Here is a 14394-nt window from a genome sequence, read left to right as displayed (position 1 = left end):
TTGTGATTTATTATGCAGCAACAGATGACTGATATATCCCATCATTCAAACAGTATACTATTAATATTTTGGTGTATGTACTATTCCTATAGACTAATTTAACTCCTGAGACAAACTGATATTATTCCATAGATATCAGTTCTATGATTCTGTGGCATCCTTGAAACGCATGCAGGGTGCCTCATGGTTATTCTGGACTTTAACTCAAACACAGAAGGAGAAAACAGAACCTGTGGTATTCTGAACACTCTGCATTCTTTATACAAAAACTCCTGTGTGCAACTGCCGCTTTTTGTCCAAAGCCCAAGGGTCTTGAAGTGCCTGACTTCGTAGTTTCTATCTCCTTCATCAATGGATGTGAGGATGCTCCCTTCCTGAGGCTCTAGAACAAGACCAGGTTAAAAGCTGAAAAAGTAAAACCAAAGTTTACCATCACCACAAAAAACCAATAACATTGATGATAAAAAGCAACAATTACTGGGGGCTTTTGATGTGCTAACAATGGGCTGAGCACAGCAGAGTGGCTAAGAATGTCTCTGGAACCAGAGATATTCTCTACCATTTCCTATGTAACCTTGAGCAAGTTATTTCACCTTTCTAAGCTCACTTTGCTCATTTGTAAAATGGAGATAATAACAGTACCTATCTCATTGAATTGTTAGAATTCAACGATATACATGTAAAAGATTTAGAACAGAGCCTACCACTTAGCAAGTGCTCAATAATCACCTTTTTGTATTAATCAGCACATTACATGTGTGAGCTCATTTAATTTCATCCCCACATTTTACAGATGAAGAAGTAAGAGTGTAAGAGGTTAAAGAACTTGCTAGTGATTGGCACAACCAAGTTCCAAAGCCACATTTTTCTGACTGTAGTAGGTAAACCCTCCAACACCATGTGATGCGACTTAAAATAGCCCAACAGTGTCAAACTAGGTCCCTCCTGCCAGCATAAGTTTGATATCTTCAGCCTCTGGAGCTGGGGTGGTCACAGAGCCACCTCTAGGTCAGATCTGCAGACCTGAAAAGAGGTTTAGGATGAACTCAGAGACTAACACAATTAACACACAGTATCAGACACTGACACTGTGGTTTCCACAACTCTCTCAGCCAGGCACTTAGTAGATACTCAAACGGTACTGCTTGGCATTGCGCAGCTAGATTCACTGTGTTACTGCTCCAGCTAGATTCACTGTGTTACTGCTCTGCCATGGGCAGACTTTCTCCCTTTCTCATTAAGATTATGAAATTATTCAAATACTACAACAAAATGCATGCCCATTTTACTAAAACTTTGTATTTTTGCTATTTTAGGGTTTTTAAAACTATAAACGTTTTAAAGACGTTTTAAAATGTTTTATGTTTTATAGATAAAACAAGTAACTTCTGTCCAAAATTATTAAGCTGGTTAGTAAAATGCCTGGAACCAAGGCGATGTCTTCTTTTTTTTTAATTTCTCTACAGGAAGATGGAAGTGAAACAATACATGAGTTTTACCCACAAAATCATTTGGCTAAGTTTAGTTCTACCCAAATTCAGCTGGGTGATTTTGAAAACAAGTACTTTCTCAGACTTACAGGAAATGATTAAGTAACCTCAGAGAAGTCACTTGTTCTTGTACCTTAGTAGATAAAAAAAATTTTTTAAATGAGTACTTTTCAGATAATAGAACATCCTAACATTGTCCAAGCACTCATCAACTGAAATAGCAAATCTATAAAGTATTATAATACTCTATTCTAGATAACCATTTTCCTTTAAAAAGGGCAAGGAGATATATGTTTTTTTGGCCCTGGCCGGTTGGCTCAGTGGTAGAGCGTCGGCCTGGCGTGCAGGAGTCCTGGGTTCGATTCCCAGCCAGGGCACACAGGAGAAGCACCCATCTGCTTCTCTACCCCTCCCCCTCTCCTTCCTCTCTGTCTCTCTCTTCCCCTCCCGCAGCTGAGGCTCCACTGGAGCAAAGTTGGTCCGGGCGCTGAGGATGGCTCTATGGCCTCTGCCTCAGGCGCTAAAATGGCTCTGGTTGCAACAGAGCAACGCCCCAGATGAGCAGAGCATCGCCCCCTGGTGGGCATGCCAGGTGGATCCCAATCGAGTGCATGCGGGAGTCTGACTGCCTCTGGAAAGGTCTGTCCGTTTCTATCACAAGTTTTGACACATAAGCACATGTTTATTTGGCACATGTGTGCCTCTCTATTTTTATCACAATGTATACATACTGACATAGCAAATTAACTAAAACAAAGTTGATTCACCTTAGTCTTATGTGTGAAGCAATAGTGTACCCATAGCTACTGATAAAGTTCATTTACGCCACTGTAATTTTTACGAATTTCAACAAGGAAGAAATGCTACAGAAGCATGTAGAAATTTATTGAAAGTGTTTGGTGAAGGTACAGTTTCTGATAGGACATGCAGAAGATGGTTCGAAAAATTCGAAACAGGTGATTTCGACCTTTCTGATAAGCCACATTCTGGGCGACCATCTTTGATGGATGACGATGTTGTTAAGACCATGTTGGAGCAAGATCCTTTTCTGACAACATCGGAGATCGCAGAAAGGCTTAATTCAGCTCAGCAAACCATTTCGGACCATATTCGGAAGATAGGATTGATGTGGAAATATTCAAGATGGGTGCCACATGAATTTAGTCAGAAGAATTTGGATGATCAAGTCATCATATGCACATCTCTGCTTGTTCAGAACAAAATTGAGCCCTTCTTGAACCGGATGATAACTGGGGATGAAAAGTGGATTACCTACAAAAACATCGTAAGGAAAAGGGCATATTGTGAACCCGGAAAACCTAGCCCTTCCACCTCTAAACCAAATTTGACTCTGAATAAGAGAATGTTGTGTATATGGTGGGACATTTGAGGACCAATACATTATGAGCTTTTAAAACTGAATGAAAAGCTCAATTCGGAGAAGTATTGTCAGCAACTGGATAATTTAAAGACAGCAGTCCAAGAAAAGAGGCCGGCGATGTTCAATAGGAAGAACATCATACTACATCATGATAATGCCAGGCCACATGCTGCTTTGGGGACTCGTCAAAAAATTGCAGAACTAGGCTGGAAAATTCTGTCGCATCCACCATATTCCCCGGACTTAGCACCCTCCGACTATCACTTGTTTTTGTCCTTACAAAATTTTTTGAAGGGCAAAAAATTCAAAAATTAAGAAGATATCAAACAAGCACTGGTTCAATTTTTTGCATCAAAAGATAAAACATTTTTCAAAAATGGGATATACAAATTGCCCTCAGGCTGGCAAGAAATCATTAATAATAATGGCAATTATATTATTTAATAAAGTTTATTGACGGTAAGAAAAATTTGTATTTTGTTTTATTCCAAAAACGGACATAGACTGACCTGTGGTGGCGCAGTGGATAAAGCATCAACCTGGAATTCTGAGGTCACCGGTTCAAAACCCTGCTTTCCCTGGTCAAGGCACATATGGGAGTTGATGCTTCCTGCTCCTTTCTCTCTCTCTCTCTCTCTCTCTCTCTCTCTCTCTCTCTCTCTCCTCTCTAAAATGAATAAATAAAATTAAAAAAAAAGAATCCATGTTTAAAAAAAAAATGAACAGAACTTTCCAGAACTTATACAAAAAAAATAAATAAATAAGAAATAAAAAGGGCAAGGAGATATATGTTTTTTTAAATAAATTTTTACATTTTATGATAAAATGAATTCTCAAGACTTTAAGATCAAACCAGAAGAATAAAAATCATTGCAGGGAACATACAAACTGACAATTCAAGACCAAGTAACTTGGTTTCATTCTGGTCTCAGAAAAATCAGAGATCATATATAATTGGAAAAAAGTTATGTTTGTAGAGAAATATCTCATGTTGTGCTATACTTGATTTTTTGAGGAAGAATATCTTCTATCTCCTTTTACCCTGTAGTAAGTACTAGCTGAATCCTGATACAGTAAAAGGTAACACTTGTAAAGGATGAGAATCTGTATAATTATTAATGTTACAGTTTTCTGGCTAGGTGATAAAACTTTATTTGCTAACTTTTTTTTTTTTTTACAGAGACAGAGAGAGAGTCAGAGAGAGGGATAGATAGGGACAGACAGACAGGAACGGAGAGATGAGAAGCATCAATCATTAGTTTTTTGTTGCACATTGCGACATCTTAGTTATTCATTGATTGCTTTCTCATATGTGCCTTGACCTCGGGCCCTCAGCAGACATAGTAACCCCCTGCTCGAGCCAGTGACCTTGGGCTCAAGCTGGTGAGCTTTGCTCAAACCAGATGAGCCCGCATTCAAGCTGCCGACCTCGGGGTCTTGACTCCTCGGCATCCCAGTACTACGCTCTATCCACTGCACCACCACCTGGTCAGGCCTATTAGTTAACTTTTAAAATGTGTTTTTGATGCAAATATTTTTAATACATTTTATTACTATCCCATTGTTTTTCAAAGAACAGTGTCAAACATATGGTCATCGTTGGCAAAAAACAACAACAAACTATAGAAATGATCCCTGAAAGTATAGTCTTAAAACAACAACAACAACAACTACACTCTGCTTGTTGGGACACTGACCTCAAGTGTCTTGGCTGTAACAGTACTAATATACAAAATAACACCCCATACTCCACAATGTGGCTAATTTGCTTAAAAATGCATTTCAATTTACAATTTAAAATTTACCACAAATCATACTGCATAAGATTTTTTTAAGTTTTAGTTTAGCTTTACCCATTAAAGAAGTGTTTCACTGAAAACAAGTTTCAATGCAGCCATTTACTCCAGCTATTTTTCAGGGGATGTATAAGTTCAACTGATGGTCAATTTTAATTACGTTTCACATATTAGAAAGTAATCACAGAAATTATTAAATTTGAATAACAGATTGAGAAAAAAAGATTAAGGAAAAAAACAGGGATCTATAGAACAATATCTAAAAGACTAACATACATGTAAAAAAAATAAATTGAGGCAGCCTGACCAGGGGTGGCACAGTGGAGACAGCATTGACCAAAAACACTGAGGTCCCTGGTTCAAAACCTCAAGGATGGCCCTGGCCGGTTGGCTCAGCGGTAGAGTGTCGGCCTGGCGTGCGGGGGACCCGGGTTCGATTCCCGGCCAGGGCACATAGGAGAAGCGCCCATCTGCTTCTCCACCCCCCCCCCCCTTCCTCTCTGTCTCTCTCTTCCCCTCCCGCAGCCAAGGCTCCATTGGAGCAAAGATGGCCCGGGCGCTGGGGATGGCTCCTTGGCCTCTGCTCCAGGCGCTAGAGTGGCTCTGGTCGTGGCAGAGCGACGCCCCGGAGGGGCAGAGCATCGCCCCCTGGTGGGCGTGCCGGGTGGATCCCGGTCGGGCGCATGCGGGAGTCTGTCTGACTGTCTCTCCCCGTTTCCAGCTTCAGAAAAGTACAAAAAAAAAAAAAAAAAAACCTCAAGGATGCTACCTTGAGCGCAGGCCCCGAAGTTTGAGCATGAGGTCACCAGCTTGAGCACAGGGCTGCCAGCTTGAGTGCAGGATTATCAACATGATCCCAAGGTCACTGGCTTGAGCCCAAAGGTTGGTGACTTAAACCCAAGGTTGCTGGCTTGAGCAAAGGAATCACTGTCTCAGCTGGAGCTTCCCAGTCAAGTCACATACATTGAGAAGCAATCAATGAACAACTAAAGTTAAGCAACTACAAGTTGATGCTTCTCATCTTTCTCCTCCTTCTCTCTTCCTTCCTGTCTCTTTCTCTCTCAAATCAATAAAATTATGTAAATAAATAAATAATAAAGTAAAGAAAAAATATTGGGGCAGAAAACTGATCTCAAAAATAAAATGGTCTAAAACTTTGCAAATATAGTTAAAGACATAAGTTTACAGAATCAAGAAGTTCACTGAATCTAACAAAAGAATGAACCCAAAGAAAACCAAACCAAGACACAAATAATTAAACTACTATAAACCAAAAATAAAGAAAAACTCTGAAAACAGATAGAAAAATATATATATATATATATATATATATATATATATTTTTTTTTTTTTTAAATAGAGTACCAACAATTCAAAGTACTATGGATTTTTTGTTGTTGTTGAGAGAGAGAGAGAGAGACAGGGAGAGAGATGAGAAGCATCAATTCATAGTTGCACCACTTTAGTTGTTCACTGATTGCTTCTCATACTTGCCTTGATGGGGGGTGGGGCAGCAATCTTAGGGTTGAAGCCAGTGACCACAGTATCATGTCTCTGATGCCATGCTCAAACAAGCGACCTCAGGGCTTCGAACCTGGGACCTCAGTGTCCCAGGTCGAGGCTCTACCCACTGTGGCACCACCAGTCAGGCAAAAGTACCATAGATTTCTTACCAGAAAACCATGGAGACCAGAAATTCATAGAGCAAAAGCTTTAGCACACGAGCGCGCGTACGCGGTCGCGCATGTGTATAACATTATGTATGTTTGTGCAATACGTACAAGGTGGGGCAAAAGTAGGTTTACAGTTGTGAGTCCGTGAAACACAAGAGTTTATTCTTATATTATTATACAATAATTATTATACAACTGTAAGCCAGCTTTTACTCTACCTTGAATAATACATGTTACATACACTGTTCATAAAAATTAGGGGATCAGGAAACATGCAGATATGCCAGCACTTTCAGCCTTCTGTATAGTGCATTTTCACCAATGAAATAAAAGTTGGTTTTGCATCTCATTTGCATAATTGAACAACTTTCTTTGACTTGTTGTTTGCTTTTCTAATGTTCTTGTTTAATTAAAAAAAAATCAAATGCTTCTTTTTTATCACTTCATATTCATTTTGAAATGTCCCCTAATTTTTGTGAGTAGTATATTATACACATATATATTTGGGTAAACGTGAATCCAGAATGCATAAAGAACTCTTACAACTTAATATATATGGGCAGAAGATTTGAATAGCCACTTCACAAAAGATACTGAACTAATGGCCAAAAAAATTTTAAAAAAGGGTAACGCGTCAGTCCAGCATGTGTAAGTCCCAGGTTCGATTCCCAGCCAGGTTACAAAGAAGAAGTGCCCATCTGCTTCTCCACCCTTCTCCTCTCCTTCCTCTCTGTCTCTCTCTTCCCCTCCCGCAGCCGAGGCTCCATTGGAGCAAAAAGATGGCCCGGGCGCTGGGGATGGCTCCTTGGCCTCTGCCCCAGGCGCTAGAGTGGCTCTGGTCGCGACAGATGCTCTGGTGGGCGTGCCGGGTGGATCCCGGTCGGGCGCATGCGGGAGTCTGTCTGACTGCCTCCCCGTTTCCAGCTTCAGAAAAATGCAAAAAAAAAGAAAAACAAAAACAAAAACAAAAAGTAGTATCTATACAAAGATTTCTATTTGAATGTTCACAGCAGCTTTATTTATAATAACCCAAAAGAAATGTCCACTAAGAAGTGAGTGGATAAACAAATTGTGTATATCTATATAATAGAATACTACAATATTCAGCAATTTAAAAAAAGCAAAAAGAAAAATCAAATATTGATATTATATGGATGAATTTCAAAATTATTATGCTGACTGAAAAAAAAGACAAACCAAAAAGATTGTATATGATTCTATTTGAAATCTATATAATCCCATTTATATAAACTTCTAGGAAATGTAAACTAATCTATAGTGAAAGAAAGCAGGTCAGTAGTTACCTAGGAATGGAGACGAGGGGAGGGATGTTCCAGTTTTTTATTTTGCTTTGACTAAATTTAAAAAATATAAAACCAAGAATCGGAAATATGCAACACTTTAGTACTCTAAATTTAATTATACAAAGGCCAATTCAAGAGACTTATTCATTTGAACAATTACTACATTTTTACATGCCAGACTCCAGGCCTTTGTTCCACAATGACTTTTTGTTCACTCATACAAAGGAACCATAAATGGTCTTTTGTTTAACAGCATTCCTGTACTTACTATGAACACCAGTAGAGTGAATTGCTAATTATCTATATTAGTAAGTATTTCAAGGTACTTTAAATGTATAGATTAGGATGGTGGGTATATGACCTACTTTTTTTTTTTTTTTTTTTTCTGTATTTTTCTGAAGCTGGAAACTGGGAGACAGTCAGACAGACTCCCGCATGTGCCTGACGGGGATCCACCCGGCACGCCCACCAGGGGGCGACGCTCTGCCCACCAGGGAGCGATGCTCTGCCCCTCCCGGGTGTCGCTCTGTTGCGACCAGAGCCACTCTAGCGCCTGGAGCAGAGGCCAAGGAGCCATCCCCAGCGCCCGGGCCATCTTTGCTCCAGTGGAGCCTCGGCTGCGGGAGGGGAAGAGAGAGACAGAGAGGAAGGAGGGAGGAGGGGTGGAGAAGCAGATGGTCGCTTCTCCTGTGTGCCCTGGCCGGGAATCAAACCCGGGACTTCTGCACGCCAGGCCGACGCTCTACCACCGAGCCAACCAGCCAGGGCCTGACCTACTTTTATAGAACATTAGTTCAGCTGGCTGAAGTTATAATTGATCTTTATCACTGTGTAAGGTTAAAATATACAGCATGGGCCGTGGCCGGTTGGCTCAGTGGTAGAGCGTCGGCCTGGCATGCAGGAGTCCCGGGTTTGATTCCCAGCCAGGGCACACAGGAGAGGCACCCATCTGCTTCTCCACCCCTCCCCCTCTCCTTCCTCTCTGTCTCTCTCTTCCCCTCCCGCAGCCGACGCTCCATTGGAGCAAAGTTGGCCCGGGCGCTGAGGATAGCTCTATGGCCTCTGCCTCAGGCGTTAGAATGGCTCTGGTTGCAACAGAGCAACGCCCCAGATGGGCAGAGCATCGCCCCCTGGTGGGCATGCCGGGTGGATCCCGGTCGAGCACATGTGGGAGACTAACTGCCTCCCGGTTTTCAACTTCAGGAAAAAAATAAATAAATAAATAAAAATAAAAATAAAATATACAGCATGATGGTTTGATTTACATAGAGTATTGTGAAATGATGATGACATTCAGTTTAGTTAATATCCATCATCTCATATAGATACAGTAAAAATTAAAAAATGCTCCTTGTGATGAGAACTCTGAAGATCTACTCAATAACAACTTTGCTACATATCATACAGTAGTGTTAACTATAGTCACCAGGTTGTCTATTACATCCCTTGTACTTATCTATCTTGCAAATGGACATCTGTACCTTTTGACCACCTTCTTCCAATTGCCTCTCTCCACACCCTGCCTCTGGTAACCACAAATTTGTCTTTCTCTGTATTTGATAGGTTTTTTGGTCTTTAATGCTATCATTTGGGAGGGGGGGGGGTATTCCACATATAAGACAAACACAGTATTTGTCTGTCTCTGACTTATTTTGCTTAGCAAATTCCTCGTACATCCAACCATATTGTTGCAAATTGTAGGATTTCCTTGTTTCTTAAGGCTAATATCACATTGCATACATATACCATTCACCCATTGATGGATATTTATTCAATAGGTTGTTTCCATGTCATGGCTATTATTAATAACGCTGCTATGAACATGGGGGTGAAGATATCTTTTCAAGGGGAAAGACAGTTTTTAGTAGATCAATACTAGTCATTCATGGCCCTAAATACCCCAGAAAAAAAGAGGACTGATTCTCATTCTCTTAAAGATCTAGATCATTTTATGGCAGTACAGATACAAGATAAAGGGTTTTATATCATTCTGGACTCCATAGATCAGAACATGTAATAAAAAAAAAATTAGACTTAACCATGTAGGCCTTTAAATCATTAAAATTAGGTAAGTCTAAGAAATCACTGGGCTGAGAAGTTAAACGACGCATCCATACTATGTGTATGTTGAAGGGATGAGGTTTGGGAAGGAGAGGCAGCAGGATGAAAACTCCTTTGTGTTAAACTCAGGTTTAAACACAAAATAAACTCAATTCTTTTCTTAAGGTAATTAAGTAGTTTTCTAAAATTTTGTGTCCTCTCTAGTTTAGAACTATCCAGGGCTGAAATAAATAACGGGAATCCTCAAATAACCAAGGCACCTGACATGAGGTTTGTCAGATATGCCTGGTCAGAACATCTCTTTCTACCGTGACCTACATCTATCTTGAGAAACTTGCTGCTGAATTCCAGCAGCTCCACTTTCTACCCGCTGTGGACTCCTGAGTGTCCTTCTCCAGTGCCTGGGCATGTTCACAGAAACAGTTCTCAGGATGTGGTGCGGGGACCCCACGAATCCCTGATACTTTTTCAGTGGGTCTCAAAGTCAAAACTATTTTCATAATAAGAGGTATCTTCCATTTTCATTCCCACTCTCTCATGAGTACACAGTGGAGTTTTCCATGGACACATGGCATGTGACAGACTGCAGGCAGAGCAAATCTGAAAATCTAATTGTCTTGTATAAAATCAAACATGAAGGAGATTTGCAACAAGGTAAAATAATGTCTTTCACTAATTGTCTTGTTTTGGAAAAGTTATTTTTCATTAAAAGATTATTTATGTTAATGTGTAAAAGTTTTTGTTATTATGAAATAAACTAATATTCTAAAATTGTTTCAGTTTTAACTTCTAACACAATAAATATCTAAAAATATAACCCCCATAAACAAAAGTTTTTAGGGGTCCACTGTGATTTTTAAGAGTATAAAAGGCATTCTGAGACCAAAAAGTTTGAGAAGCATAATTCTGCCTTCAAAGATAAAGGAAAAATTCCCAAACTCTGCAGGCATCTTGATCCAATACTGGAAGTTTCAGTATATTGTTTGGAAAAGCATATAGCTACATAAAGTAAAGAAAACACACACAGAATGTCTGAATCACTCTCCAGCAGGGCGGGAACAGACAAGGGGTTTTGGATCATCCTGGATTGCTGGGTCTGGAAAAAAAACTACTGAACTTCAATTAACTGTATATGCTCCTTTGAGCATCTACATGTAGGAATGTAGACTCCAATAATTGTTTCTATGGAAAGACACAATCTCCTTTACCTAAGGTAAATAAATTGTCTAAAACAATTTATTTAGACATAAATAAATAGGCTGCCTGTTATGGACTGAACTGAGTGCACCTTACCCTCCTGCATCCAAACTTCATGTGTTGAAGCACTAGCCCCAAATGTGACTATATTTGGAGATAGGGGACTTTAAGGACATAATTAAAGTTAAATGAGGTCATAAGGGCAAGGACTGGTGTTCTTATAAAAGGAGGCCTCGGGGCTATGATAACTCTTTCTGGAAGCACAGAGGAGAGGCATTTGAAGACAGAGCAAGAAGGTAGCCATCTGCAAGCCAGTAAGAGAGCTCTCACAGAAACCAACCACTCCTGGCACCTTGCTCTTGAGTGCCTAACTTCGATATCACAACTGTGAGTAAATAAAATGACTATTGCAATATTTAAGCCATCCAATCCAGTCTGTAGTTGACTAAAACACTGCTTATATTCTGTTTCCATGTAAGTATTCCATGAATATAATGAATAAGAGGGAAAAGAAATGGAAGTTTTTGTTTTGTTTTATTTTGTTTTAAAGGAGATGTTGAATTAATGTCTTCACAGTTCACACACCCTAATTTATGTTATGTGGCCAGTAAGTTGTATTGGTTTTGCTCTTCTCCAAATGTCATTTAATTTTTATCTTTGATTAACATTAGGATAGAAACATCTACATTTTACCCCCCTGGTTAGTTTCAGGCTTTCACATTTCAGCTCATACTATAATTAACTCATACCATAAGTTATTCTATTACATCAACTAATAGAGAACTTTGCCTCTCAACAGCTTTGCCCAATTGACAAGGATGTAGCCTCACCTTCTTCACTTCCCTAAGGCCATGTGAATGCTTTGTGTGACCAACTTGTGCCTTCTTAGCAATTCTGGGATAATAAGAAATTCCTTTTTAATGACATCAGATCATTTACAAAAACATGGATGGACCTTGATAACATTATACTGAGTAAAATAAGTAAATCAGAAAAAACTAAGAACTATATGATTCCATACATAGGTGGGACATAAAAATGACTCAGAGACATGGGCAAGAGTGTGGTGGTTGGGGGGAGGAGGGTCACAAAGAAAACCGGATAGAAGGTGACAGAGGGCAATCTGACTTTGGGTGATGGGTATGCAACATAATAGAATGTCAAAATAACCAGGAGATGTTTTCTCTGAACATATGTACCCTGATTTATCAATGTCACCCCCTTAAAATTAAAAAAAAAAAAAAAGTTGAATCTCAATGGCTTGGGAATTGTTTTTGTGGCTCTCTAATGAAAGGCAAAAGTACCCCAACAGCAGGTCAGCCAGAAGGCCCTTCAGCACTTCTAGAAGAGAAATTGATTTCACTGCACCATTTTGGTCTCAAAATGCCTTACATTCGTCATGCTATTTGGATTATGCCTTATATTCTTCATGCTATTTGGTCATAATCACTACGTGATATGTTTTAGAAGTTAAAAGTATTATCTTTGTGAGGAAAAAAAAAAGGAAAGAAAAGAAACAGTTCTGGAGACTCCTGGCAGGGTGAAGGTAAGAGGGTAAACTGCTACGATTCATAACAGATGCCCAGAGCCAAGAGCTGCTGCCAGGTTATGATCTTTCTGCAAAAATAATAATAAAATAAGGATGTCACAGTCACTAGCAGAAATTCAAATTCACTAGTAAAACTAGCTTATTAAACTTCCTGTGAGGAAATATAGAAAAACAGGTATGAATTTACACACAGACATGTTTGTTTGTATTCCTGAGCCTATGAAATACAGGCCTTGTTACCAGTGAAGTACCCTTATTCTGTATCTTCACATCAACACTACCCCTTGGTCTCCAATTCCTAACTACTTCAAACACGCCCAACAGACAAAATACATTTAACAACTAATGTAAGACTGAAACAAGTTTTACTCATATGAATAATGAGTTGTTGCGTATTAAATTTGCTTAAAGGAACCAGAAAAATATATCTAAGCAAAAATCAAATTGAATGTAGAAATGAATAGTTCCTCTGCTCTTACACAACACTTCACTGAAAGTGTTACAAATGCATGGTAATTGTTAATAAATATGAAATGGAAAAAAAATTCTCAAGCCTTTAGTGAACAAGATGCAAGAAATACCATTTGTTCTCCAATTTTGAAAATCTCACTATGGCTAGAATATGGCAAACAACCATGTATCTTAGACCTCAGCTAATAACATTACAAGTTTGAGTTCCTGGGCACATTTTAGTTTTTAACTAAATATAGTAAAACATCTTGCTAATACATTTAAACAAGAATCACAGAGCTAGTGAGTGAGGAGCCAGTATTAGAATGCAGTCGTCTGAGCGCTTTTCTCTATTATACCACACTATGCAGAGTCTCACAAAATGAGATAGATAGATCTATAATCATGGATAGCTTTCCAAAGTGAAAAAAAGAAAGTACAAAACCAAGAGCATGTAAGGAAAGTGGTATAGGATGGAGCCTGTGCTTCTTGAAGCCTGACAGTTTTTGAAAAGAACGTACTATTTTGTGTGTACCTATACCTTTTAAAAATTTTATTCTGCTAGACTATAAGCTCCTCAAAAACAGAGACCATGCGACATTCATATTTGTACTGTAGCTTTAAGAACAGAGCTTGGCACAACTTAGCATGAAGTTAATGTATATTTTAATGTTATATGGGGAAGGGTTAACTTTTTAAAAATAGGAAGTAGGGACATGTCAAAAACATTTTAAAAATGCTTGTTAACTGAGGCAGTTTAAAGTGGTATGCAAGAAGAATTTGTACTAAAATATTCACTGTATGCTTTATCCTGACCCCCACCCCTGACTCTCCAAAGAAGAATGGAGCAAGGGTTTGGTTTGTTCTGTGCTTAGAGTTGGTGATAAAAATGAGACGAAGTAAAACTCTTAGCGTGATTTAAAAAGGAAGAAATTCAAAACAAAAAAGGGAAGAAAAAATATAATTATGTAGATTTAAATCCCAGTATGAGCAGGTTTCAGTGAAACAGCAGCCTCCCTTACTTAGCCATTGAGGCCCTTTCGACAATTATTGGACAAGAAGAAACTAGACAAGAATTACACTACTGTCTTCAAATCACATGACCAAAACCAACTTAAAGAAACATTTATTCTACTCAATCACTCCACTAACCTCCATACATTTTTTTCTCTAGAGAGAAATGTGGAATAGCGTAATGCTACTGAGGTGATGAATACTTTAACAACTGTTTCAAATCTTACAAGTTTCAGCTGTGAGAAATACTATGGCCCAAAGCCTTCTTGGCCACCAGCAATGTCCTCTGTGACACTGGAGGTAGTTGTCTGGGAAACATGAGCACAGGTCCAGGACACCATCACTGAGAGGTCCAGAAAGGAAAGGGGGCATACCCAACCCACCCTGTTCTCTTGTTCTCCCAGCTCATGAAGCTCTCCCCACAGAAACATCAGGAAGCCTTCTTCTTTTTACTGCCTTCATCCCAAATAGGCCTCCCC

General features: G+C 39.2%; 1 protein-coding gene across 4 annotated transcripts in view; it reads right to left on the bottom strand.

Annotated features, from left to right (window-relative positions):
- Positions 1–14394, bottom strand: part of LNPEP (leucyl and cystinyl aminopeptidase) — a 95092-nt gene that overhangs the window by 73522 nt on the left and 7176 nt on the right. Inside the window, exon 1 of one of the 4 annotated variants that reach the window (XM_066273883.1) lies at positions 3381–3400. The exons of the other annotated variants lie outside the window; for them this stretch is intronic. The gene's annotated coding sequence lies outside the window, so the exon portion shown is untranslated. Of the gene's footprint in view, positions 1–3380; positions 3401–14394 lie in introns of those variants that run through there. 4 annotated transcript variants of the gene reach the window in all.

This window comes from Saccopteryx bilineata, chromosome 4 (assembly GCF_036850765.1).
Source record: "Saccopteryx bilineata isolate mSacBil1 chromosome 4, mSacBil1_pri_phased_curated, whole genome shotgun sequence".
Classification (NCBI taxonomy): domain Eukaryota; kingdom Metazoa; phylum Chordata; class Mammalia; order Chiroptera; family Emballonuridae; genus Saccopteryx; species Saccopteryx bilineata.
This window is presented reverse-complemented; position numbering and strand designations above follow the sequence as displayed.